Consider the following 20,750-nt stretch of genomic DNA (forward strand, 5'->3'; position numbering starts at 1 on the left):
AAAAAAAAAGTCTTTCTTGCAAATAAATGTTTACTATCTACACATTTAAACCAGCCTTTGTTCCTGCCAAGAGAAACATAGTTGTGAATTCAATAACGGGCTCAATTGTTTATCTGAGATGGAGGAGACTCTTTGAAAAGCTAAGAGTTCTGTTGGGGTTTAGGTTGCCAGGGGCCATTGATGGTCCTGTGTGGACCTCCACTCCCTGGGTTTCTAAAGCAAAAACCATTTTTCCCTTCTTTCTGCTTCATGCTCCTGGACCAACAGTATGTATGTGTGTGTGTGTATCTTCTGAGCAGTCCAGAACCCCTCAGCAGTTATTTGGGGCAATATCATCAGTGTTAACAAGTCAATTTAAACCTGTTTTCCTTCAAAGGGAAATCTTTGTTGATACTTCCTTCTGGGTTCTGGCTGATTGAATTTTATGTAAAGCCAATCAAATCATATAAATCAATTTTTATGAACTTCTGATTTAGCATGTGCATTGTAAGCATCTACAAATCAGTTATCAAAATAATATAAGGAAAGCATTTCTTAAAGTCATTTTTAATGAACAGCAACATATTTTTTTAATTATTTATTTAACAGGAACTTAAATAGCACAGACTACATATCAGGCACTATTCTTAATGCTTTACGTGTATTAAATCATGGAACCCTCTCAAAAGCCCTTTGAAATAGGAGCTGTTCCATCCCCAGTTTATGGGTAAAGAAACAGGCACAGGGAGGTTTGTAACTCGCCAAGGTCCCATAGCAAGAAGAGGTGGAGTTGGGATCCGAACGCAGTCTGTCTCCAAGCACGGTAGTCTACCAAGAGGTAATTCCCAGGAGTAGTTCGAAGAACCCAGATTCTTCCGGTTCACCATTGGCCATGCCCCTGTCAATGGCTGCAGCAGTCGAGACATCATTAATTTTGTAAATGTCAAGTATCAGTGATGCCGGGGTTCTTGTTTGCGGAGTCGAAGAATGAGCTTCACAAACATTCAAGGTAGGAGAGCAAGGTACAGGCTTTTATTTAGAGATAAAGTGAAAGGACAGAGCTCCCGGCTCACGCCAGGAGGGGACAAGAGAGTCCGTAGTGGTGCGTTGTCTAGGGGGTTTTATAGGCAGTTGAGGATTTTTCGAGAACATGAAAAAACTTAGGGGTGGGGACTTGTTAAGTGGTCCCTGAATATTAAAAATTAACTGTAAGGAATTTCCTGCCTTGATTTCTCTCTGGGACAGTGGTGCCTTGGTCTGGGAGCACATCAAAAGGCTGCCTGCCCTGCCCCCAAGGTGGGCCGAGGTATTGTCTACTTGCTAAAGAATCTTGCCTCTTGAACTTCCTGGGTGTTAAATGCAATCTTATCTTTAAGATGGAATTCTTCCTGCCCTTTACCATGCCCTTTACAGCTGGGTCTGCATGCTAAGTTAGTTGCTCAGTTTGCAAAATCACCTCGTCAGATCTGAAGGAGGAAAGACAGCACAGAGGCCTGGGCCTTTCAGCATGCTAAAGTGAATCTTACACATGGTTACAAATGATTAGCATAATAAAACATGTGCTACTCTTCTTTATCTGAGGAACATTAACTGATCTCACTGAAGAATGATTCTAGAGCTCAATGTTTAACACAGAGTTTTAGTAGGTGGGGTTCCTTGCATGTAGTTACATTGTTCTGACTGCAAATATCCCACCCTGCCCCCTCCGGAGGCCCTCACCCTACTGTGACTACATCCATGGTCCCTGTCTCATCAGGATCATGCCAGAAGGAAACTCCAGTCTTGAGAACTCCAGTTTCTACAACTCTTCTTTCTCCACCCAAATGCAACCAAAATGAGTTTCACTTTGTTATATTAGCTAGAGGAGGAAGGGACGCAGATGGGACTCTAAGACAAAGCTAATTAAAGTGGAAAGCTGTTACATTAACTCTGGTCACCAAAATGACAATAAGCCTAGTTTTCCAGAGACTGGATTTTGTGTTATTTTTAGTTGCAAAAAAATCGTCTTTGTGTGCCCTTAAATCACATCTCCATCAACATCCGGCCTCCTAGAATGGACAATGTTCTTCTGGGGATTATTGGAAGTGTGATTGTGTTCAGATGCACCAGTAAACAATGCCACTTTTTATGAGTTTTGTGTTGTTTTTGGTAGCTCAAATTAGTACTATTCAGTAAGTGATTTTTTTTAAGCTATGCGCTCTCAAGATAACATTGCATCGTGGGTGAATACCTACTGGATATCTGAATGGAAACTGTTCTCAGAGCTGCAGTGTTTTCCTCTAGAATATGAGAATAAGAAGCTTGACCTTATCTGTATTCACAGGAATCAATAGGGTAACAGGTCTTCAGGACCCAGCGAGTCCCCTGGCACTTATTAGCAGTTGGAAAATGTTCATTCCCGTTCTTTTCGTCTCAGAGAGCTTGTCAGTATGTCATGGAAGCAAAAGCCTCATGGAATAAAAATTCCCTCTGTCCCTATAAAAGATGGAGAGGAGGAAGAGGAGCATGGAGGTACCCAGAGTCAGTGGGAGGGTGATTCAAAACGTCAAGTTCAACTTCCTGTGCCCAGTGACCAGTGGGGTGTAGGGGAAACCCAGGTCTGTGACAGTATCACCTGATGCCACGTGGACACGGGTGGGGGTGCGGAAACCAGAGCAGGTGGGTTCCAGGTGCGATGAACAGGAGTCTCTTGTCTGTGGCACTTCATCACTCGGGATGTAGTCTTACCTGGAATGCTCTTTTTCTTCTTCTTCTTTCCATTTTTATTGAGATATCATTCACATACCCTAAAATTCACCCTTTTAAAGTATGCAGTGGTTGGGATGGTCTTTTTCTCATCTCAGGTATTCTTTTTACCTGTCCCATACTAAATCGACTAATCTATGAAGTCCATATACTTTGAAAGTTAAGTTGCATGGGATTACTTGAGATTATGTGAAAGCCATTAGAGCACAGGCCTATCTATTTTTGGGCTGTCCCATGACTATTTTTTTACATTACACATTTTCAAATATTGAAATATGTTTCAAAGAGATACGTGGTGGGTTTCTCCACTATTTTCCAGGTAATGATAAAGGTTTTGGTTTCCTTACCTTGTAATGTCTGGTTATGTAAACTGTATTTAGTATAAAAATTAGACTAGATGCACAAAATTAATTTGGCTATTTGCATACATTTGTTCTAAAGAACAAATATAGAGGAATTGACTAGTTCAAATTGTATCATTGCTTTAAAAAATGCAGAACTTTAACAAGTTTTTTCCATTGCCTTATTGTTTTCCATAATTACCTTTAGTTATTTGTAATGCAAGTCAAACTTTCCTTGTGAAATACTTGCTGTTTTTTAATAATTGATTTTCAAATTTGATAGAGATAGAAAGTAAACTTCTGCGAAGACAGATGGACTTTATATTATTGATGCTGGAAAGACAGTTTAATAATCTCATTTTAAAAGGTTTTTTTAAAAACCTGAGTATTTAAGTAACTTACTCTAGGCTACACACTTAGTTAATAATAGTAGTCCAGTGGGAATGTCAGTTGGTGCAGCCACTGTGGAAAGCAGTATGGAGGGTCCTCAGAAAACTAAAAACAGAAATACCATATGACTGGGCAATTTCACATCTGGGAATTTACCAAAAAAAAAAAAAAACCAAAATCACTAATTCTAAAAGTTATATGCACCCCATGTTTATTGCCACATTAGTTACAACAGCCAAGATATGGAGGCAACTAAAGTGTTGAGTGGATAAAGAAGATGTGGTTGGTGTGTGTGTGTGTGTGTGTGTGTGTGTGTGTGTGTGTGTGTGTGTGTGATGTGGAATATTATTCAGCCATGAAAAAAGAGATCTTGTCATTTGCAACAACATGGATGGACTTAGAGTGTATTGCTAAATAAGACAAGCAGAGAAAGATAAATACCACATGATTTCATTTACAATATGGAATCTAACAAACAAACAAAACAAATAGATTCATAAACACAGAGAAAAGAATGGTGGCTACCATGGGGGAGGGGTGAGAGTGGGTAGGAGAAATAGTTGAAAGGTATAAAGAGACACAAAATCTCAATTATAATAAGAATTAGTCATGGGAATGAAAGTACGCCATAGAGAATATAGACAATAATACTGTAATATCTTTGTTGACAGATAGTAACTACAGTTATCAGGGTAAAATTTAATAACATAGATAACTGTTCAATTGCTACATTGTACACCTGAAACCAGTATAGTAATGTATATCAACTATACTTCAATAAAAAAATATATAGTAGTCATACTTTATGTATAGGACTTCAACCTCCAAACATTTTTACATGTATGGTTTTCTGACTTTTAAAACTGGACATTCTTTATGTTGCTTCCTTCAAAAAAGATCTGTAGTTACTAAAGAGGCAATTAGAGTTAGGATATGAAAATTGAAATTTAAAAATCAAAAACTACATAAAGTAGTAGGCACGTATACCAAAAACCTTGGCTAATATGAGGCAGTGCTAGTGCATTCCATCTGACCATGAGTTCATGGCTTGGTCTGGTTTGGCCATGAAGAACTGGACCTGCCAGTCCCAGATTCTGAAGGCCTGGGTCCTGGCTCTGGCCCTGCCGTGGCTCACAGGGAGTCAGGCCTGCACAGAGCTCAGGGGACCAGGCCGGCTCAGCCCTTCATGGTGCTTACTGTCTCTGAGCAAACCTGGAGAAACCAGGGCATTTAATGGTACACAGATTTTAGGAGACAGGATGCATATTTGCTCATTTTAGGTTGGAAACTAATGAAATTCTACAGAATTGAGCTCAGCTTTTCAGTGTTTATTTGAATATGTCCACATGCTTCAAAAACTAGACTAGTTGGTGAAGTATAGATTTCCTATAGATTTCTTTTTTTTTTTAATGAAAAAGACTTTGGAACCCCTGTATCCGTTGCAGGCTATGAATTCTCCTTTTGCATGTGAGTTACTCTGACCCTGCTCTTTAGAAATAAAAAATTTATTTAATTTTACTAAAATTATTGATATTTTATATTGCTTACCTCTTCCTTAATAATAAGATGTAAAATTATTTTAGCTGAAATATCAAAGATTGGCATAGTTCAGCCAGCTCAGTTTACTAATGTCATTATGTAATAGTTAAGAAATCAGACATAAAAGCATACCAAACAAAAACTGATTCTACAGAACATGTTCTACCTGCCAACATGTTACATTGTCCTGAGCCTTAGACTTGGAAGGGATTTTTTTTTTAAAGGTCCATAAGCTTTTAAAAATAAACTGGCAATACCTTTACTTATAAGTATGTTTTCTTAAGTTTTAAACAATCATAACAGTGGTTAGCATTCAAAAAGTCAAGTATCTGGATCACCTATAATTTGCAAACTTTATTAGCTCAGCAGCTTTCTATATTGGAAATTTAAATATTTAAATATTATGATATCTTACATCTGTATAATCCCAAGGATTTTTTCATATGTACTATAAAATTTCTGAACAGTATTAACAATATAGAGCAAAAAAGACTAAATTCATCCTTCATGCTGATCCCATGCTTTCCAATCCACTGCCTCCAGTATAAAGACAGAGATAATTGACCACTCTTAACAGTTCAGTTTGTATCTCCCAACCCTTTGTAGAAAGTACAAATGAATATATATTTTCTAAAACTGAAGTTACTATACGCAGTTTGCAGTTTGCTTCTTTGTTTTCATATTACATCGTATCTTCTTGAATTAATACATATAAAGTTAATTCATTATTTTTTGAGTGCAGAAGATTCCATACAAACAGATGTAACATAATTTATTTAGGCATTTCCTATTGAGGGTTGTTTAGATTGTCTCATTTCCTAATATTGCAAATAATACTTTAGATTTGTGGTTCAAGATGGCAGACTGTGCATGAGTTTTGCTTCCCTGTTTCCCAAGATTCCATCAAAATGATACTAAAGGAACAATAGAGGACGTAACCTACACCCACCAAGAAAACAGAAGTAGGGTGCATCTGTTAAATGACTTTAACAAATTTCTGAGGCAAATTTCTGAAAGCAGATGGAAGAATGTTCACTATTAAAACAGAGGAAGTCACAGCCTAGGTAGTAGAGGGGGCTGTGATGAGGAGGGCCTGCCTGCGTGCAGAGCCCCAGGCACCCCTGCGTCTGGGGGGCATCGGGTAAAATGGGGTGGGAGGGGACAGTGGAGCTGAAAATAGGGGGAAGAGTGAAAAAAAACAGTGTACAAACAGGCACCCCTGCCCTCTCATTCAGAACGCTGCCATCAACAGCCTCATCCCAAAACCGGAGGGATCTAGATCATGCGTGAGAGGATTGGTGCTCCAAGATCTCATATTCATTCTAGAATTGGAAGAGCACTCAGTGACTGGGACCCCATTCTCTTCCCTCTAGAACTTGGGCTATTAACAAGCTCCATCAGTGTGTACAGAGTTCCCCTTGCTTCTCTCTTAAATATCAATGGATAACTAATAAAATAACACAAATGGACAACCAAGATCGTTACACATTTTTTTAAACCTATAGCATGAAAGAGAAAACCCAAGATAAATAACTGGAAAAATTGTTTCTAGAAGAATCAGAGCAAATTCTTGGAGCAGAAAACTTGAAGAAAGATTCTCTAATAAGTAATGCTTCCACAAATATCCTAATACATATATCTTTTCATACTTACACAAATATTTCTGTAGGATAGACTCCTAGAAATAGAATTTGTACATCAAATGGAATGAACCCTTAACATTCGGGAAGATAAAGCAAAATTCATTTCCAAAGTAGTTGTACTAGCTTACACCAAAAATTGCATGGAAGACCCATTCCACACACCCTTACCAACACTAAATATTATGAATACTTAACTTTTAGTGTATCTTTTTTATTTGCATTCTCCTGACCACTCATTTTTATTGCTATTTGTACTTCTATGAATTTGCTATTTTTAAATTGTGTTTGTAGTTTTCGTACTGATTTCAAGAACTCATATGTTATAAATAATAACCATTTTCTGCTTATATGTGTATTAGTCTCTATCTTGTGTTACAAGTCTGCTCATGGTATCTATTACTCTGTGGAGAAAATTTTAATCTTTTTTAGTCACATCTGTCATTCTTCTTTTATGGCTGGTGGGATTTGTCTTACTTAGGAAGATCTGCCCACCTCCAACACTACAAAATTATTCTCTGAAATTTTCTTACTATTGCTTTTATAATTATTTGTATATTTAAATATTTAATCCATCTGAACAATACTGACACTTGATTCAGGAGCAGAGTCTATCTCCCCATTTTGTGTCCTTTAATAAAATTTCTTTATCTAGATTTTGTTTTATTGAGTTCATTTCCAGATATTTTCTAGTTCTTGCTAATATGGCATAAGGTCTTTATTTCCAATAAGTTGTGTTGGTGCATGTTAAATCAGCTTATTTTATGTATTTGTTTTTTACCTGGATATTTTGCTAGATTCTTTACAATCCTTCTGGTTTTTCAGTTATTTGATGTGGATTTCTGAAGTGGAAAATCTTGTTATCCATAGGTAAGAATAATGTTATTCTCCTCTGAAGACTCCTACCTCTTACTTCTTGTCTTGTTGCACTTAGAGGCTCAGAACCTCTGAAAAATTTGAGGATAATCATGATGATAGTGAGGTTCCTTATCTTGTTCCTGACAATGGGAGTGCTTCTCATTGGTGTTTGCTGAGGTTTCTGATAGGTATCTTTTATCAAAGTAAGGAATTTTCTTTCTGTAACTAGCTTTTAAGTATTTTTACTGTAACTTGCCCTGGTTTTTTTCCCCCAGTGTCTGATCATCCCTAGTTGTCCATTTATATTTATAAAGTTCATAGATTGCTCATTATAGGTACATTAGTGGATTTCATCCAGAATGCTTATGTTTCAAAATCATTCATTGAAATCCTAACCACCGAGGCGGCCGTAATAGGAGGCGGGACCTTTGGCGGGTGATCAGGTCGTGAAGGCAGAGTCCTCATGAATGGGAATTGCTCTCTTATAAAAGAGGTCCCAGAGAGCTCCCTGACCCCTCTGCCATGTGAGCTTACAGGGAAAAGACAACTCTCTAGGAAGTGGGTCTCACCTGACGCCAAATGGGCTGACACCTTGCCTTATATTTCCCTGCCCCCGGAACTGTGAGAAATAAGTTCCTGTTTTTGATAAGCCAGCCAGTCTGTGGCTTATCCTGAATGGACAAAGGCAGTGACCTACGTCTGTTTCTGCACCAGGCCTTTCCGTCAGGTGGGGCAGACCCCACTAAGCCGTCCTTGCGCTGTCCGTCAGGTCTCTCACGAGTGTGTATGGACAAGGGGCAAGCAGGGAGCAGATCCCCAAACCACTATCTCTTAGAGGTGCGCAAGGATTCAATAGGATAATAAGCATGAAGCATCTAGCATGACAAGACTTTAATACCTGTTTTCCGTACTTCACCCCAAGGCTCCAGTATTTATCAATAACTCCTTAACAAAACTCTAGTTTTCTTTGTAATGGCTAAATAGGAAACAGTCTTCTCTTCTACCTCACTGCCAGAAGGCTTCAGGATCATGCTGGCTTCAAGTGTAAAAGTTTATACCTTTTCTCTTAGACTTCAAGAGCCTACCTGTTTCACTGAATTGCTCTACTTGCATGTGTTTATGGCCCCTGCTCCCCTCTGCCTCTCCCGGAGCAGTTCCTTCTTCCCAGCAGAATGAAAAGAGAAACAAAACTGAACATTCATCTCCCTCCTGCTGACCTCTCTCTAATCAGAAAATGGTTTCTTTGGGGTATGGATTTGTATCCCTATATTTAGTCCTTCCTCCCCAAAATGCTCCCAGTGCTGTAAGTGGCATTTCTCTGCTCTAGTCTCCAGTTGTTGGCTTTGTATTCCATGTACAGGCTGGCCCTGCCCATGACATTGCCCTTTGCAGAGCTACCCTTTCTGTCTGGAAGGCCCTTGGATAAGTTCCTTCACTTCTCTGAGATTCAGTTTGCCCATGAGCAAAATAGGAAAACAATTGTAATTTCATTGAGCTGTTAACTTTAAATAGGATGTATGTAAGATACCTAGCCTCTTGACTGGTTTGGCTTAATGACTGTTAGCTCCCTTATCCCCCTAGTTCAGTGGTTCTGACCCTGGCTGCACGTTGGAATCACGGGAGGCATATTTGAGGCCTATTCTAAGATCTAATTGGTCTGGGGCACAGCTTGGGTATCGGGATATTTTTAAGCTCCCTAGGTGATTCCAATTTCCTTTCAGGGTAAAAGACGATTTCCCTATTACAGCGGGTCTCAGCTGGGGGCTATATGCCCCCCACCCATACATGTGGCAATATCTGGAAACATCTTTGATTGTTACAACGGGGGTGGGGTGGGCATTGCTAGTGACATCTGGTGAAGACAGGCCAGGGATAATGCTGACGATCACGCAAGGCACAGGCAGCCCACAGCAAAGGATTAACCAGCCCCAAAGTCAGTAGTGCCGAGATGAGAAACCCAGGCCTATGTGCTAAGATCCCTTTTGGTGTCAAAGTTGCATGGGTCATTTATTGCAGAATGGTGTCTGAAAAATAATGATAAATGTCTAAATGCTATTGGAATAACTGTTTAAAGAGTATTTTATCTACCATTAAGTATGCATTTATCAGTTCACTGTGAATTCTTAGTTTCCAATCTAAGCCCCAGCTTCATTTTTTTTTTTTTTTACTTTAAAGATTTCACTCGATCTGGAAGGCCCTTGGAAGGCTGTGAGTCCTTGGGTTACAGCCCCAGAAACAGGAGTTCCAGCTTAGAACTTTCCCGTGCCCTGGCTTTCTGGCATGTGGAGTTCTTGCTTTGCTTGCTTAATGCATGGCAGAAGAATAAAAGAGAAAAGAAAAAGCAGTTATATTTTTCCTTTGGATTCCCACAGGACTTCGATTTTATCTCGTCTGGCACTTGCCATATTTTATTGTAATTTATCTGTTTACATGTCTGTGCTCTCCCCAAGGCTGTGCACTCCTTGAAGACAAGCAGTCAGCCTTAGACATTCCTTCTCTTGAGCACCGTCCATGTGCTAGCAAGGAGCCAAGTAGTGGGATGCAGAAATCTCCTGAGGCCGCACATGTGCTCTGCAGCCTGTTCCGGGGATCTGTGCTCAGACACCCTTAACCCATCTTACTCACAAGACCTCACTCTCCATGCAGGAGTCACATGTTACTCAGAGACTGTTGGAATCCTGGGTCCACCTGCTTCGTATAATACAGCGCTCAGGTGGGGCGGGGTGGACGGCCATATCAGCATCTGCCTTTATAGCTGAGGACACTGTGCCCAGCATGGCTGAGGGACTTGCTAGGTGCGCAGTTAATGAGTGACTGAGTCAGGGCTCAAGTCCAGGTGCAGTCCTTGATCATGACCTACATTCTGCACATATGGCCTTAGCCATTGGCAAGAAAAATGTGGTGGGGGGTGGGGGAGAACTTGTGCCTCCTCCCTCCCCCCACTATTAGACAAAAGACATGTTCTGATCCTTTGCAGCCTACCGTCCCCTCCACACCATTCCACCCCTACCCCCACCGTTCTTCAAGCTTGATTAAAATCATTTGGCCTGTCCTCACACGCCAATCCTTGCGCCAGGTTACCGTACTTTTTCTTAGTCACTAGACTTCCCACCAAGTGCTTCAGCAGAGTTCTTTTGAAATTAGCATCTAAAAGAACATCCAGCTCTTAAAAAGAGTAGAATATTTTAAAGAAATGAAACATGTTTTCCCTCCCTTTTTAAAATTGTGGTAAAATATGTATAAACCTAAGATTTATCTTTAAAATGATTTTCAAGTGTATGGTATTAAGTACATTCGTGAGGTTGTACAACTATCACCACTGTCCATTTCTAGAACTTTTTCATCATTCCAATAATAAGTAATAATTCCCGATTTCCCCCAAACCCCTGGTAACCTCTATTCTACTTTCTGTCCAATGAGTTTGCCTATCCTGGGTACCTCATACGAGTGGAATCGTGCACTATTTGTCCCTTCGTGTCTGGATTATTTCACTTAGCGTAATGTTTTCAAGGTTCATCCGTGTTGTACAGGTGTCAGAAATTTATTCCCCTTTGTACATATACCACATTTTATTTATCCACTCATCTGCTTCTGGACAGTTGGGTTATTTCCACCTTATAACTATTACGAATAATGCTGCTATACAAGTAGCTGTTTCAGTCCCTACTTCCAATCCCTTTTGGGTCTAATACCCAGAGGTGGAATTTCTGGGTCATATGGTAATTCTATGTTTAACTTTTTGAGGAACTACCGAACTGTTTTCCACAGTGGCTGCACCATTTTCTACTCCCACCAACAATGCATAAGGGTTCCAATTTCCCTACATCCTACCAGCACTTCAAGTACATTTTTAGAAGCGTATTTAAGCAGGTGATACGACATAAAGCAGTGCCCTGCTTTCAGGCATCAGGACAGGAGGCTGAGATGGGCTCTGTGACCCTCCTTGGTTACCTGCAGCCCCAGGTGACAGTCAACTGCAAATACCTCAGAGTCTTATCCTGCCTTGGGGCTGGGTGCACCTCATCATTGATGGCACAAGGGAGACGGTGATCACTGAATATTTGTTTTTTATCTGGACTCGGTTCTCACCTTTTCCTTAGCAGCAGGCTTTTGTGAATCCTGTCCAAAAGCCAGTCACAGAACAAAGATCCCGTGCCCTCTTGCCATGGTTTGGAAGGATGCTGTTGTTTGTTTCAGCGCCCCTGAGCTGCACTGCATCGCTTACTTCCCACCTGGTGTCTGCCAGCATGCTTCCCTTTGATTCAGGAAAGCTCTGGCCTCCTTGCATCTGTTTACATGGGCTTTTTCACTTTTACAGTCACTGCCTTGAAAAGCCTTCAGATAGACTGAAACAAAGTGAAATCAACTCTGCCCCACCGCCCTAGGCACATTGTTGATTCGCAGTTTCTGCTTTTTAGTTAGCACCTGGTTGCCTGGAAATGTAAGATCAAGTTTGCCTGTTTCTATTTGGATTCGCCTTTTGTTTTGTGGGAAATAGTTAAGCTGTGGTTTGGTTTTGCTTTTCATTACATCATCTGTCTCCGACACATGCAAAGTGCCCACACCTGCTTTTCTATGCCTAATGGGATGTTTTCCTCAAATGCGGGAAACAGCTGCGGAGAGGACTGGGGCTTGGATGTGTATGGAGGGGATTTGACAGGCCTGTCCCTGAGGGGAGAACGTCATTCTCCCCCTGCCCACTCTGGCGGCAGCACTGCAGGCATCGTCTTCAGCGGGGCGGCTAAGTGGCTGCCAGGTTCCTACCTGGATTAGGATAATAGCTCAGACCCCATCAGCTGTGAGTCCAAGGTGGCTAATGCTGTCCTAAATCCGTCCATTCCCTAACCCTCTTGGAGGCGCCCCTAAGCCTTCCCTCTTTAAATCAAAGTCTGGCTTTATTTGATGTGTCAGCTCACTGAGCCTCCGCACTAGGGAATTAATACAAGCTAAGTCTCAAGAAGAAATATCTAAGGTTTAAACAACATTTAGTAAATACAGTTGACTTAACATAGTTGCTTAATGAAGGAGAAGTGACAGGTGAAGAAAAAAATAACTTCAAGGCTTTCTTAACCAGCAGCTGGGGGCTGCCCACGCTTTCTGCTCTGTGGTCCTTGCTCCCTTTTGGGGCACCCCTGACTGTTCCTTCAGGGGTTAGAGGTTCAGAAATGGGAAATCTGCCTTCTAGGATCATTCCCCGCTCTCTCCAGGTCTCGCCTTCCCACGGGAGAAGCTGAGCACCCTTTTTCCTTTTTTATACAGGAGAAACCCCGGGCAGATCCTGCTGATCTTGTCCTTCTTGCTAATAAATCCCTGAAGGGGGAAAGCTTTGAAGATAAGCCTCCTCCTTTCTCCTTCTAACTGTGGGCTGCCTCTGTTAGCTCTTCTCCGACTGTTACAGCCAAGCATCAACAGCTCTTTGAACTTCGGGCATCTTCAGTTCTGTTCTCCCATTTCCCCAGCCAGACGCCGTTCCTTGAATCAGCAATCACGTTTAAGTGTCAGTGTTTTAGGAAAGGTCCAGTCCTCCTGCTGAGTTCAAGTCAGGCTGCTAGTCCTTCCTTGGAAAATATACTTCACATAGCCCCACCCCTTCACCTTTCTTTGTGGCCTGGCAGTCACACCTATATTTATTATGCTTTGGGGCAAAATTTGTCTCCTTGATCAGTATTTATATTTCCCTTTATCTAATAATTACATAATCTGAGTAAAATATTGCTCTCTATCTGACTCGATGAACCTGGGAAATAATTAAACATTTCAGTGAATATCTGTGAGCACCTACTGTGTGCAGTGCACTGCAGAGGCTTGAAGTTGAACAATACATGGTCCCTGACGCACAAGGCGTTTATGACCCGGCCCGTTTGAGAACCCATTTGGGAATCCTTTGATGACTAGCACTATGGGAGTGCAAAGGATGGAGAAATTACTTGTGACAGCGTGATTTGAGGAGGAACATGAGGAGGGAGTGTTTAAACCGGGCTTTTAGAACAGGGATTGGCAACCTTTTTTTGGGAAGGGCCCATCTGGTAAATATTTCAGGCTTTGCGGGACTCCTTTGGTTGCAGCTACAACTACTTTGCAGTGGTAGTGAGAAAGCAGCTGTAGACGACACGTGAATGGGCATTGTGTTCAATAAAACCTGATTTACTTATGAAATTGGCCGTCACCAAATTTGGCCTCCATGCTGGAGTTTGCCAACCCCTATTTCAGAGGAAGGGTAAGCTTTCATCAGAAGGAATCAGGGAACGAACTTTCTAGTCCAAAGGAGCAGCAGGAGCTAGGGTGCAGAGAAGGGGGAAACATGAGGCACGTCTGGACAGGGCGCCTTATAAATAAGTGAGGCAGCCCTGACAGGCGAGGACAGCCTGTGACCGGGTGGAGGGGCAGGGTGCCATTGCAGTCAGGTGATCAGAGCAGGTGTCACGGGAGGTGGCACATGAGCTGGAACCTGCATCGTGCCCCATGTGTATTTGATCTGTAAATCACTTGGGAGGAACAGACCTAGCCTAAGAACATGACATTTATTTCCATTTATTCAGATAGCTTCTATCTGCCAATAAAATTTTGATATTTTCTGTGTAGATTCTCTGCATTTCTTGTCAGGATCGGTCATAGGTATTGACTATTCTGTTGTGGTGTGATAGTGGTGATGGAGAAAGAAATCTGTTCCTCTTTTATCTTCATAATTGTTGTTGGTATATAGAAAAGCTTTAGGTTTCTTACATTTATCACTACTTGGCCATTCTGTTGAGTTTGTATTAATTTTGAGTATTTTCAATAGATAGTCATGATTTTCTAATGGTATAGTCATCATATAGAAATAATGATAACTGTGGTCTTGCCTTCTCCTTTCTACAGCTCATTTCTTTCATGATCTATTACCAGAATTTACCAGAACTCCAAAAACTATTGTTCATAAGAGATAGCTGGCATTCTTAACTTATCCCTGAATTTTAATGTAAATACCTCTAATTTTCACTATCAAGGAAGATAGCTGTATGCTCAATAAATATTTTTAATTAATGTGTGATTACATGCTTACTACCAGATTGAAAATGTCTACTTTTGTAAATATTTTTACCAGGATGAGTTTTAAATGTCATTTTGGCATCTACTTAAATTATTTTTTCCCAGACATTTCCTACTTTCAATCATCCTTACAGTCTAAGAATACAGCCTGCTTCATCTTGCCCAGTGATTTTTTTTTTAAATGTTGTGTTGAATTCAGTTTGCTGGTACCTTAGGGTTTTGCAAATCTGTACATGTTAGTGATTCTGGCCTATTGCTTACATTTTGTGCCACCTCTCTGAGGCTTAGGTTAGGTCACCTTTCCAATTTCTATATGCTCTGGAAAGGTTTATGTCATTACCTACCTAGTCTTTTAGATATTGATGGAAACTCACAAGAAAAAATATCTAGCCCTAGAACCTTTTGGGAAGAAATCATTTTTTGGTAACCTTTAAAAATTATTCTATGGTTACCCTTCTATCATTATTTCCTTGTTTATGTTAAGTCAGTTTGGTGGTTTTTTAAATGTATCTTTTTCATGGAAGGTTTCAAATATCACAGTATAAATTACATAGAGAATTCACTTACAATTTAAATGCCCTCTGACCTATCTTTTTAGTTGTAACACTGTTTATTTGGGCTTTATACCTTGTTTCTATATTAAAGTTGCTTATTAAAAAGCTACACACTTCCAGTTATTAAATAGATGTCATGGGGTGTAATGTACAACATGGCAGCTACAGTTAGTGATACTGTAGTGCATATTTGAAAGTTTCTAAGAAATCTTAAAAGTTCTTATCATAAGAAAAAGAATTCGTAGCTACGCATGGTGGTGGATGTTAATGAGATTTATTGAGGTGATCGTTTCACAATATATACAAATACTGAATCATTATGTTTTATACCTGAGACTAAATGTTACATGTCAAAACTAAAATGTTTTATGTCCATTTTTTTAAGAAATGGGTCCAATCATAATCTTCAATTTAAAAAAGTTTTTTTGGAGAACCAGCTCTTAGTTTTTAATGCAAGTGTTTTCATAAACTTCTGTTTTCAGATTTCTACCTGTATTTCCATTTTTTAAGAAATTTTAGTATTTATGGCTTTAACCACATCTCATACATTCAGTATGTGTTTGTTTTATTTTTATTTTCTTAGTGATTCCCAAATGTTTTGGTCCCTTTACATGTTTAAAAGTTATCAAAGATGCAAAGAATTTTTGTTTGCATGAGTTGCATTTATTGGTATTTACAGTATTCAAAATTTAAACTGAGATTTGAAAATTATTAATTCATTTAAAAATAACAGAGAAACTTATTGTATAATAATTGTATTTTTTTAAAAAAAAGGAGCTACTTCCCAAGTCAAAAAATTTTGGGAGGAAAGTTTTACAATTTTGCAAATTTCTTTTAACATCCGGCTTAATCGAAGATAGCTGGATTCTCCTGTCTGTTTCTTTGCTCAGTCCATTGTGATACGCTGTTTTGGCTAAAACATTTGAACGAAATCTGGCATCAGGTTGATGTCTAGGTCGTTGGTTGGTAGTTGGAAAATGGCAAAGTAGTTTAGAAGTCTTTTCAGATAATTGTGGGATCTTTTTCTTTGATGTAACACTAAACTGGGACAGTAGTTCAGCAGTTTCTCAAAGATTAGTTGCAATGTGGAATCTGAAACTGTATCAGTGAATGTCCATGCCCTTTATGTTCATGAGAGAGTGAGAGAGAAAAAAAGGCAAGTAACATCTTAGTGTTATTATGGAAATAGATTTGATGCCACAGACCCACTGAAAAGAAGTCAGGGAACACATTTTGAGAAACATTATTCTAAGTAAATGGAGTATGTTTAATTTTTTTTTAACTTTTTATTTTTGAAGAACTTTATATTTGCAGATGAATTACAAAGACAGTACAGACAATTTCCATATACCCTTCATCTTGCCACCCCTAATGGTAACTTTTTTTTAAAGCGTGGTAAAACATATAAAACATAAAATTTACCGTTTTAACCACTTTCTGTGCACCACTTCAGTGGCATTAAGTACATGACTTTGTTGAGTACATGACTTTGTTGTGTTGGCATCACTGCCATCCAGCTCCAGAACATTTTTCATCTTCCAAAACCAAAACTGTCTACTTATTATGTATAATTTTTATTTATTCTTTAACCCCAATTACTTAAGGCATTTGTCAACATTTACATGTTTAAGGGGTTAAGTGTGTGCTGTTAATTTCTGATTTCATTACCTTGGAGAATGTGATCTGTACCTTCTTAGGAGTTGGAGTGAGCAATTAACTGAATCAGAGCTGTGGGGTTTACACCAAACACAGGAGGCGTTGGCCGCCGCTGCACAGAGAGTGCCCTTGTCCTCAGATGGCCACAGGGCTCTTCCTTCACCACCTCACCCGTCCTGTCTTCTGTGTAAGCCATGAAACCACAACACATGAGGGATAAAGACAGTGCTGACATGGTCTCCTACCCCCAAAGCCATGTTGTCACATCAGGCTGTAAGTACCCAGAAAGGAAACATCCCTGGAAGTGTGTTTGCTGAAAAGTGAGGTGGTTGATTTGGTGGTGGTGGTGGTGGAGGTGGTGATATTAGTTTGGGTGGTGGTTTGAGGGGGGAATTCCATTGTTTCAATATTCGGGGGGAAAAGTGGCAGTAGGGTAAGGCGAAGACTTCCAGCACTGCTGTGCTAGACTTTTCCTCTAAAGGAGCAGGGTATTTTCAGCTTTGCACGCCTCATGGTCTCTGCTGCAGCTACTCAATTCTGCTATTATAATGTGAAGGCAGTGACGTTTCCAATAAAATACATTTACAAAAACAGACAGCAAGCCAAGTATAGCCCACAGGCTATATAGTGTCCTGACCTGCACTAAGTGAATGCCTTGGTAGATCTGAAAACTGGCTAAGCGTTCGGAATATCTCACTCTTTACCACTTAGCCGTCTCAAAGGAGTCCAGAACACACGATGAACAGTAACTAGGGTGATGCACAGTCACATACCCTGCCTGTTAAGAGGTTCCAAAACTGGATTCTTTCCTCCTTCCACCATTTAGTTGAGAAAAGGGTCATAGTCAGATCTGAGCCTAAAACTAGATGGTGGCTAGCTACCACTAGGACAATAAAAATTAAGCTACTGACTTCCTGCTAGGTGTTGGTTTTCTTTAACTGCTTGTTCTCCAGGACGATTAAGTCCGCCTCCTAAAGTTATTATCTTCTGCAGTTTTAAACAAGAATTTTATTTTACATGAAAAGTGTTGCTGACTTGCTTTAAATTTTCGAAGTTGTAGGGCCTTGGCTATTTGGACTAGAAGACCTCAGTGGGGGCATCATTGCTTCCTCCTGACAGCACTTCCTATTTTTAGGAAAAGGCCATCAGAGGAAAATGAACCACCACTTAAAAGACTGAGCTCATGAACTAACCTTAAAAACTAACATCTACAAAAATCATCTGTATCAGCCCTTAATTGGTCAAAACTATTGGAGTCCCTATATGCAGCTTGCACTTATTCATTCATTCTTCCTTTTATTGTTTTTTCATTCATTCAGTACACATTTACTGAGAGTCTGTTAGGAGCCAAGTCTGTTTGAGACCGCCATTGTGACTTCAGTTACAGCTTCTTGTAAATGTTTGTTTTGCTCACCAGTGCTCGTGTGGCTTCTACATAGTCATTTCTCCTACCTTCCCTTTTAATAGTAAAAGCTCCTTGAGTGAAAATCTGTGTTTTTCCCTTTTCTTCATAATGCTCCACAGTTCCCAGTGGGACCCGCTGTGTGCAGTAAAGCACTTTGCACGTGATTTTGATCTACTGAGTGGAGGGAAGCCTTTATCATCCAGCCTTCTATCTTAAGCCCCATCCAGAATTCTTCCCTTAATTTTCCCAGAATTCCCAGAGGTTGCAAAGAACATTTTCCTTTTTGCCTTTAAGGGTATGTGTAGAATTGCTAGGACCCAGACTTCTCACCCTACAGTTGTGTGTATTGACACACTCAAATGAAGTAATCCTGAGGTTAATATTCTAAATTGTGTCCTGACTTTTAAAAAGACTCCATATTGCATTTGATTCATAAAACTGAAAAGTAAAATGCTAATGTGTAAAAATGTTATTCTGGGTAATAAAAATCTGTTCCCAGCCTCCCATAATCAGTTCCAGCCCAGCTGACAAGCTTATTAGCAGAAATAATGGGAGTAGGGGGAGGAAATTAAAACCTTTATAATGAAAAGGAATAACGTGCTTCTATTAAGTTACCTGTTTAATACCTTTAGCTTTTTTCTTCTTTCTGTGAACTGCCTTGTAATTTTTAAAAACCTACTTTTGGGGGCAAAAATGTTAGCATCTTGGAATCACCCCCATCTGTTATTTATTATTTATTTATTTATTTTCAGTCCTTCGCTCTGACATTTCCATCCCTAGTCCTAACAGGTGTTTCCAAAGCACTTGCATCTGACTCCTCCCGAGAGCGAGGCCATTACCTTGCCTCCTCCCCAGCTCAGCCCACGAGATAAGCCACGTAAAGGTCTCGTCCATTGCTGCATGCCAGGCACATGCCAGGGATCCTATGCTCTGGAGCGTTGCCCATTAGTTCCTGCAGAACACTTCAGATCACTGTCCTCTTCGGCCTTGCTGGCTTCCTCTCCAGGATGGTCAGCCATCAGCTCAGAATCTTGGCTGATAAGCTGGGGTCTCTGCGGAGCTGCAGCTCCACTCCTCACCTTCTGGGATGGTGCTGGCATCTATGTGTCTAGATTTCCACAAGATTGCCTGGCAGGGTGGGAAGCCAGAGGTTGGTACACATGCCAGAGGTGGCCGTGTGGACCTGAGTGCCACCGTCACCCAGCTTCAGGTAAAATTGTGAGGAGGCAGAGTCGTACTGATACTCCCTGTGGTAGGCAGAACACCTCCCACCCCACCAAAGATGTCCACATCCTGTTCCCTGGAATCTAGGGACATGTTAGGTTACGTGGCAAAGAGGGAGTGAAATTGCAGATGGAATTCAAGTTTCTAATCAAGACCTTGTAACAGGGAGATTTTCTGGGTGAGTCCAATGTAATCACAAAGATCTTTCTAAGTAGAACAGGGAGGCAAAGAAGTTGGAGGCAGAGAGAGATTTGAAGATGCGTCACTGCTGGCCCTGATGATGGAGGAAGGGGCCGTGAGTCAAAGGGTGCAGAGAATTTGATTCTAGAAGCGGGCAAGGAAAGGCAAGGAAAAGGATCTTCCCCTCAGACTTCCACAGAGGAATGCCTGCCAACACCTTGAGTTTAATCCAGCGAGACCCATTTCGCCTGACCTCCAGACCTACAAGATAATAAATGTGTGGTGCTTTAAGCTACTAAGGTTATAGTAATTTGTTACAGCAGTAATAGGGAACTAACCCACTGCCCTGCCTTCATTATCCACCCGTCCTGCTCCCCGCTGTGGGTGTGTCATTCATTCTTCACTGTCACCTGGCCGGAGATCCTGGCTGCTTATTTGGAGAGGAAGGATCCTAGACTCTGGATCCAGGCAGAGCTGGATTGCGCTCCAGTGCCAGCACCTCCTGGCTGCACGGCCGTATCCAAATTGCTCCATCTCTTGACTTCTTTATCCTCTTCTATAAAATGGAAAGCATTAAATTGCATAAGACACTGCTAATGGAGTGCCTGGCCCCTCATGGGCTCGCACACATGACCATCTACTAATGAGGACTTGACGTGTGTCTCTTTCTCCTTCCCTCCCCTGGGAAGAGTTTCTCTCTTTTTAAAGTGTGGGAGAGCAACATTCTCTCCCCTGTCTAGTGGTAGCCTTGCTCTGAGGATTTCTAGTGAGACCACTGAGGGTGGCTGGACCACCAGATGAATTCTGGGCAGCTGGCCAATCTCTTCTCCAAGGGCAGTGAGCACCTGAACCTTGGCACAGCACCTCCGCAAGGAAGCCAAGCCTACGCAAGGAACAAGATGCCCAGAGATCATGCTGTCCAGGTGGAAGCCTCAAGTGACCAAAAAACGACAGCGCTGTTGGGGTGGAATGTGGAACCCCCCAATGAGGGGTAACAAAATTCTGGTTGGTCTGCTCATCAAAACTAACAAACACGCTGGTATGTTCTTTGTTCAAGTGACCAGAGCCTCACAGGGCCAGTTTCACATTTAATGAGCTTAAGAGAAACACAATACCAGGACATTAATAAATACAAATGAGTGTTCCAGACTCAATCCAGCTCTGCCTGGACCCAGTGCACAAACTGATAAATGACACGTGGATGTATGTG

General features: G+C 40.8%; 1 protein-coding gene across 2 annotated transcripts in view; it reads left to right on the forward strand.

Annotated features, from left to right (window-relative positions):
* The window catches only part of THSD4 (thrombospondin type 1 domain containing 4), a 538,324-nt gene that overhangs the window by 443,061 nt on the left and 74,513 nt on the right, over nucleotides 1-20,750 (forward strand). The window lies entirely within an intron of this gene.

This window comes from Manis pentadactyla, chromosome 11 (genome assembly GCF_030020395.1).
Source record: "Manis pentadactyla isolate mManPen7 chromosome 11, mManPen7.hap1, whole genome shotgun sequence".
In the NCBI taxonomy this organism is placed as follows: domain Eukaryota; kingdom Metazoa; phylum Chordata; class Mammalia; order Pholidota; family Manidae; genus Manis; species Manis pentadactyla.